We start from the raw sequence: 9,040 nt of genomic DNA, 5'->3' as shown, positions 1-9,040 counted from the left end.
TTTATTACCAAAGAGTAATAGATTAAAAACTCAGATTCTGGGCTTCCCTGGTGGCGCAGTGGTTGAGAGTCCGCCTGCTGATGCAGGGGACACGGGTTCGTGCCCCGGTCCGGGAAGATCCCACGTGCCGCAGAGCGGCTGGGCCCGTGAGCCATGGCCCCTGAGCCTGCGCGTCTGGAGCCTGTGCTCTGCAACGGGAGAGGCCAAGACAGTGAGAGGCCCGCGTACCAAAAAAAAAAAAAAAACTCAGATTCTGATACAAAAATAGATGCGTTGACCTCATTCTGAAAAAAAACTTAAGATTCTATTAGGAATATGTAACTTGATCAGAATCCAATTAGTGGCAGTCTAAATATTTGTTCTCTTAAGGTTTTGGGGGAAGTAGATGTCACTTATATTTAAATTTATTATAAAATATCTATCAATATGGAGAATGTTCATGCTAGAAATGTAAAGTCCTGATTCTTTTATAAAGTATACATAAACACTTCAAACAATGTTTCTTGAATTATGCAAGGCACTGCGCTCACTGCAAAGTAGTTTTAATATTATTGTTTACTGTGATATACATAGATAAAGTCATAGAGAATAACTGCAATTATTGAATCCAAGATATACATAGATAAAGTCATAGAGAATAACTGCAGTTATTGAATCTCAAAAGGTATCATACAGGTTAACTAATCATCATTTGACAGATAACTGTATATCACTTGGAATGCTGTTATCTGGAAAGAAAGGGTTAACAAGTGGTTATGGAGTTTTTCCCCCTAACTCCAGGGATATCTAAAAAATTGATCTTCAGTTGTGTCCTTGAAATATTAAGTAAAAAATTTATAAGTATTCCTATATTAGATCCAAGATAAATAAAATTTCTGCCTGAATTACAAGGTACCAGAACAAGCATCCATACTTCATTGTCAAGATATTTATATTGTATATATATTTGTAAAACAAAATGGTATTTCATTATGTTCTATTTTGAACTCAAGATTTTCACATCATTTCATTTATTTCTTAAAATAAAAACATTTATTCCTTATTTTAAAGGTTCTTTCTGATATAAGACTTTTCCCCAAATCTGGAGGCCACTGAAATAATCTCTATATTTAATTTTGTTTCATATATATGACATATATTATAGAAAATAAATCACTCTACAAATTGCTCAATTGGTCTTGCTCAGTTTGAAAGATTAATTTAATATCATTCAAATATTTAGGATTAAAATTAGAGTAAACATAGATTTTTCTTAATATAGGTTAAATAAATAAAATGTTTTAAAAAGCAAATAAGCCACCTTATTAGAGAGCAAAAATGCACATTCTTGCTAGGGAGATGTATCAGAGGGTCTTTAAAATCCTTTCTGCTTTTTAATGAAAAATTATACAACTCTTTCATTAAGAAATTTTATAAGAGAAAGCAGAATTTTAAAAATCCCTAACTCTCTAAAATTCTCAGATTCTGAGCAGTTTAAAATAAAATAGAAAAAAATAGGCAGAAGACCTAAATAACATTTCTCCAAAGAAGAAATACAGATGGCCAATAGGCACATGAAAAGATGCTCAACATCATTAAGTATTAGAAAAATGCAAATCAAAACTACAATGAGGTACCATGTCACACTGGTAAGAATGGCCATCATTTAAAAGTCTACAAAAAACAGGGCTTCCCTGGTGGTGCAGTGGTTGAGAGTCAGCCTGCCGATTCAGGTGACATGGGTTCGTGCCCCGGTCCGGGAAGATCCCACATGCCGTGGAGCGGCTGGGCCCATGAGCCATGGCCACTGAGCCTGTGCATCCAGAGCCTGTGCTCCGCAACGGGAGAGGCCACAACAGTGAGAGGCCCACATACCACAAAAAAAAAAAAAAAAAAAAAAAAAAAAAATTCTGAAAAAGCAAATTCTGGCGAGGCTGTGGAGCAAAGGGAACCCTCCTACACTGTTGGTGGGAATGTAAGTTGGTGCCGTCACTGTGGGAAACAGTATGGAAGTTCTTCAGAAAACTAGAAATAGAATTACCATATGACCCAACAATCCCACTCCTGGCCATGGATCCAGACAAAACTATAATTCAAAAAGATACATGCACCCCTATGTTTGTAGCAGCATTATACACAATAGCCAAGACATGGAAACAACCACAATGTCCATTGGCAGATGAATAGATAAAGAAGATATGGTACATATATACAATGAAGTACTACTCAGCCATAAAAAAGAATGAAATAATGCCATTTGCAGCAACATGGATGGACCTAGAGATTATCATACTAATTGAAGTAAGTCAGAAAGAGAAAGACAAAACTATATATCACTTACATGTGGAATCTAAAATATGACACAAATGAACCTATCTATGAAACAAACAGAATCATGGACATAGAGAACAGACAGGTGGTTGCCAAGGTGGTGGGGGTTGAGGGAAGGATGGAGTGGGAAGTTGGGGTTAGCAGATGTAAGTGCTTATATATAGAATGGATAAACAACAAGGTCCTACTGTATAGCACAGGGAACTATATTCAATATCCTATGATAAACAATAATGGAAAAGAATTTTAAAAAGAATATATATATGTAACTGAATCACTTTGCCGTACAGCAGAAATTAACACAACATTGTAAATCAACTATACAATAAAAAATATTGAGAAAAATAAAATGAAACAAAATATAATAGAAATGTATTCTTGGTTCCTTGTTTTTCTGCTTAGCATAAATTATAGGAAAATGAATATCTGCAATTCAAAAATTATTGTTAAAAAACAAGTAGACTGTATTGGTTTTCACTGGATTTATGTGGTTTCAGCTAATCTACATATAGACATGCATATTATGTATGTATACACATTTATTTTTCAGCATTTATGTATCTGCAAATGGATAACTTTTATAAACAATGTATTTTTGCCACACACAGCCAATCAATCTTCCATTAATAATAGAGAATACTAAGTCCTTAATGACAATTCTCCATAGGAATGGAGAAAGCTAACAGCTTAAATGTGACAAAATGTCACAAACTATTTTTCAGGTGTTTTTTTAATACCACACAACTTTTCTAATAATGTTAAACCCTTTCATTTCACAAGACAACTCAAACTTTATGCTTATCACTCATTCTCCTATAATTCATCATGGTTTTATTTAGGAGAGGTATTCAATAGTCCAAAAGATTTATAAATCTTTACAAAATATGTTCTGAACATAATGTATTGGGAGGCAATCAGAAATAAATACTACAAAAATCTGAATAGGTAAAACTATAAATTACATTTCACATGTGGAACAGCCATCTTTTATTGGTATCCAAACATTTATTTCTAGAGCTACTAATGTCAATTATTTAAGTGTTGTGAACGAAAAAGATGTGCCCTATTTGCACATGAGCACCAGGAATAAAGGCAGTACTTTGTTTTAGCCTAAGGCCATAGTTGGTTAAAAAAAATCTTTGAAACATCATGTATTCAAGTACGACAATGATACAAACATTATATAGTAATTACAATAGCAGTTATTTATTTAATGCTTGCTATTTACAAACACAGAGATAGGTTCTTTCTGACATTATATTTTATAATTCTTAGAGCAACACTATGAGGTAGGTAATGTTATTATCCTCACTTTCAAGATGAGGAAACCAGAGAGTTGGGATAGGGAGGGTGGGAGGGAGTCTCAAGAGGGAGGGGATATGTGGATATATGTATGCATTTGGCTGATTCACTTTGTTTACAATAGAAACTAACAAGTATTGTGAAGCAATTATACTCCAATAAAGATCTATTAAAAGAAAAAGAAAAAGTTTAGTGATTTTGCCAGTATATAGATAGTAATTGGCTAAGGCAGAAATCAAACACTTATCTACCTTAACTGAACATCAGATTACTTCTAGAGTATTTTTTTTTCTCAGCTGAATGAACTGTTTAAGAGACTTGTTTTGGGGAAGGGGTGTTATGTGCATGATATAATTGGTTGAGAAATAAGAAGAAAATAAATAGGAGAACACATAATAAAGAAAGATTACCTAAAGGCCAAGTGAATAGCAATTAATGAGAAAAAAACCCCATTAAATCAAGATAGTGAATCAATATTGATGTTTATCTCTTCAACTTTTTATTAAGAATAATTTTCTTTACCAAGAGTCATGAACCTGTATTAATTAAAACTGCTTATGGCCTAGATCAGTATTATTTGTAGTTCAGTAACTAAGTTGTTGTGTGGAAAAAAAAGGGTAAAGAGATTATTTTGTTTCAAAACTATATGGCTCCTCATAGTTTTCATATTTTACATGATAACCTTCTATTTTCAAATACATTTTGCCAGGTTGATTGATAGTGCTAGAAGTGGCTGCACAATAATATGTTTTATCTATCAGTTCTAGAACATAAATATGTCTGCTTATTTGTTGTTGTTTTCAAATATCCTTGTGGCCATAAAATTTATGTTTGTATAAAACATGTTCAAGTTTGAAAATTACATTGGAAGCTCATTACAAACACCTTTGAATACTCATCTTTATAGATGAATAATCAAACACTGTTGGGAGAAAATTACATTCAGTGACTGTTTCTCATTCTGGTTAGACAGACATGTGTGGCACTATTTCATACTGCCATATGGAAAAACAGATATTTCAACTTCATCTCTCTCAGACGTTGTATTTTCCTAAATCATTATGTTACTGGGTTTGGTTTTCTGTATTTATCAGATTCACAAAATAATCAACAACTCTCTACTTCATTTTATAGATACATTTAATGTTGTCTATACATGTCCTAACATTTTCCACTGGAAAAGCAAGACACAAAAAATAGCATTTTCTACATCTGTTTGTATGTGTGTGCATGTGTGTCTGTTTGAGTATGTTAATGTGTGTATGTGGGTGCATAATTTTTGAAGCTTAGTGTGGGGCACTAAGTTTATTTTAGTCTGAGACTATAGAAGGTAACAGTTTATGCCATGGTAAATTGGTAATTGGAATTGCCTGTAATATCTCTGGGAGACTGAGCTGTTTCCTATCACACTTTACATTTTCATGAGAGAGAAATGGTGAAAGGCATATTTTAAAGTTCCCTAAGGAGTCTGAAAGAACTAAAATGCATCAAATTGTATTTGTGTGTGTGTGTTACACACCTTTCCTGATATACTGCAAATAGATCCCTTTTTAACAAACCTTTGGTAGGAATACCAATATCTTTACAATAATCTTCTGTCTATTTCAGTCACTTCACCTAATTTAAACATTTTAAAAATCTAGTGTAATTTTTGATGTTGCCCTAAATTATTCAGGAGTAAAGGAAGGACAACGCCATTCAACCAATAAGTAAAATCAATCTTAAATTAAAAGTTTTGTGTACTATCCCCTACTGATATAGCCAGCAACATGACTGATATGTCCCTGCCTGCATCAAGATCACAAAGCTACTTGTAAAACCTCAATCACCTTAACTCTATTCCAGGTCTAAGTAGTTCTGTAGATTTTCAATAATTCCAGTCACCTTTGCAGACTCTGTTAATCACTTTAGTTTTGTCTTATTTGAGCATTTCTAACTGCTGAAAATGTCACCTCATTAAACATGACTATCCTTTTCATAGTTCTAGTGTCTTTAGTGGTAAAGGGTGAAGAAGTGAACCAACATTTATTGAATCCCAAATATATAGTTAATGAATCAAATAAATTCTCTCAGTAATTGCTATCATAGTTCCAGAAGGTAAATACTACTATTCACATTTTATAGGTTAGGGAACTAAGATGTAATGAGATTCAATAGATTGCCAAAAAACAATAGCTATTATGTATCAGAGCTATGGCTTATTTCTAGGTGTCTCTTGTCCCAATCAGCCTATACTACACTCTTTTGAAATAATTTTGAGTAATTGTATTAATTTTGATTTTACTTGCACTGTAAAAATGGAACCCATTTAACTGAACATATGAGAGCCAGTTTTATTCATTTCATTGTTCACATGCTTAGCCCAAACCAGCATCTGATGAAACATTACTCTTCTCCTTTGAGAAGTTTATGTTTATATGATGTGACAAAAACAATTAGGTTAGTTTAATATAACTTCAAATTGTAATTATCAACAAAACAATCTTATATCAATCTTAACTGTAAAAACCTTGGCTGCAGAATTCTCTTACAGTTTCACAAAGTATGGTATGGTGCTTTAAAACATCAGACAAACCACTCCAGGGAGCCCACTCTCAATACAATTTAAAAAAAAAATAAAGCTGACTTAGCCTGCTCATTCTAGACAAGTTTTGATCACTGGACAAATTGAATATTTTTAGTTAGCTCACTTTTACATTATTTATCTAAGAACTGATATTTCTCTGATCTACTTCCACCTTTCCTTCAATAATCAGACACACATTCCTTTCTATTTCTTTGCCCCAGTGTTATACTAACTCAGGGCAAAGCTGAGACCAACACCAATATGTCTTAATTTTCTTTTTTGTTTCAAAATCTTTTTATAGTTAATTCCCTGGGCCATATCTACTCTAAAATTCTATGGTTTTTACATTTTTTGTATTTTTACTTAAAACTCATGAAAAAGTTTTTCAAATTTCATTGCTCAGAGTATTTCCTTATATTTATAAATGGCAGCATAAAGTCAAGAATTTGCATTCATTTCTATATCAATTAGATAACGGAGACCCTCAGTATTTTCTCTCAAAGATGAGATGATACAGAGGCTAGCACTTTTGAATACTAAGATCTTCTAAATCTAGTTTTTTATTGTTTATCAAATTATGGTTCTTTTGTTGACACATACATCCTGCAGTTGTCTCAGTGATTGAACCCAATGGTGATTTTTATGTCACTTCAAATAACTAACTCTTTGAACCTACCCACAAAATTATTCTTTGCTGCGATTGCTTGAAAGATCAGTAGGAACAACAGAAAACTCCTGCAAAATGCAAAGGCTAAAATTTCTTTCAAATCACCTCTAGTATTGCCAAGTGTCACTTCCTTTATAATTCAACCCATTAGTTCATTGCTAACATATACCATAATGGTATATGGCCATTACTGGATAGCTCATGAGGACATGAACTTCAGGCTGTTGTCAGAAACAATAATTTCTGTGTAAATCAAACAAAGATTGGCAAAAAATTGAAGAGGATTCTCTCTTGAAAAACTGCAACAGCACTGGGCAAAAGTGAATTTTATGTATTTCTTGCTTGGGCTTACTTCCAATTTTCCCCATTCCCAACTCTCTCTGTGAATAAATTCCTCCATATATATATATATATATATATATATATATATATATATATATACAGTTGATTTGACAGAGGACAAAAGCCTTAGAAGTATGATACTATAAACTGAGTGTGCCCCTCCTAAGTTCATAGGTTGAATCCATAATCCCCAATGTAAGGGTATTTGGAGGTGGAACCTTTCAGAGGTAATTAAGTTTAGATGAGGCCGTGAGGGTGGGGCCCCCATAATGGGATCAGTGCTATTATAAGAAGAGGAGGAGAACAGAGTGCTCGCTCTCTCGCTCGCTCTCTCTCTCTCTCTCTCTCTCTCTCTCTCTCTCTCTCTACCATGTGAGGATACAGTAAAAAGGCTTCCAGCCTCCAGAACCATAAGAAATAAATTTCTGTTATTTAAGCCATACATCTATGCTATTTGTTATAGCAGCTCAAGCTAAGACAGATGAGACACCTTATCAAAATCCTTCCAAACCACTAGTTCACCACTAAACACACAGACACAACTGTCACCTTCTGGGAAATAGTACTAAAAATAAAAATAAAAGCATTAAAAAAATTGAGCAGAGAAATCAGTGACAGAATATTTTGAGGGACATAGATTGTACAGTTTAAGTCAGGCAAGGAGACAACTTCTCTCAGAAAAATAAAACAGCTTCTGTAATATATTATCTAAAATGACCAACTGTCAACCCCAAATTATTAAACATGCAATAAAACCCAAAAAGCATATACACACTTTCTCTCATTTCCTAATTTTCTTTAAAACAACAGATGATTGTTTAAAGCAAAAATTATAGCACCACACAGTTGGGTTTTTAACATATTTAGATGAAATATATACAACAATAACAGCACAAAGAAATAAGGACAAAATAGATCTATACTGAACATAGTTGCTATAATTTATCAGAATTAAGACTGTATTAACCTAAAATGAACTATAAGTAAATAAAAAACATATATTGTAATCCTTGGATCAACTACTAAAATTACTTGAAAATATAATAAACATTCAAGACAAAATGAAATGGTATACTAAAATATTTAACACAAAAGAAAGCAGTAAAAGGAGCTAAAAAATAGAAATAAAAAGGATATGAAACATATAGAAAACAATAAAAATTGGCAAACCTTATTACAAAAAATAGAATTATCTTGACTGTAAATGTACAAAATACTCCAAATAAAAGACAGAGGTTGCCAGATTGAACAAAAAAGTAAATATAAAACTATAGGCTATCTAACAGAATCAACAAATAGGTTGAAAGTTGAGGCAAAGAAAAGAAATACAGTGTAATCAATAAATAAACATAAGAACTGGGGTGGAAGTATTAATAACAGATAATGTAGACTTTAAAACAAGGGATATTTCTACATACAAAGAGAGATATTTCATAAGGACAGCAAGACAACAGAGACCTCAAATAATGCAGTGAATATGACAGAATTTTAAGATAGAAACCAGTAAGAATATGGGAAACTTAAACTTTATTAACTAAGTTGACTGAATTGATTTATATCATAAACTCCAAATAACACCATAGAATATACATTCTTTTCAAGTGCACTTAGAACATTCTTGAGGATGGACCATATGATAAACTTTCACAAAAACTTTCAGTAAATTTTTAAAGAATTAAAATTAAACAAAGTGTGTTCTCTGAGCACAATGGAGTTAGGTTAGAAATCAGTAACTGCCCAATATGGAAATCAGAAATATGAAAATTAATCAGGATACTTCTAAGTATCCATGTGTCAAAGACAAAATTATAAGGAAAATTTTAAAAGAAGCTTAGAAAAAATTATTTTGCAGC

The sequence above is a fragment of the Kogia breviceps genome, chromosome 2, assembly GCF_026419965.1.
Source record: "Kogia breviceps isolate mKogBre1 chromosome 2, mKogBre1 haplotype 1, whole genome shotgun sequence".
Taxonomy (NCBI): Eukaryota; Metazoa; Chordata; class Mammalia; order Artiodactyla; family Physeteridae; genus Kogia; species Kogia breviceps.
Note: the sequence above shows the minus strand (reverse complement) of the source record.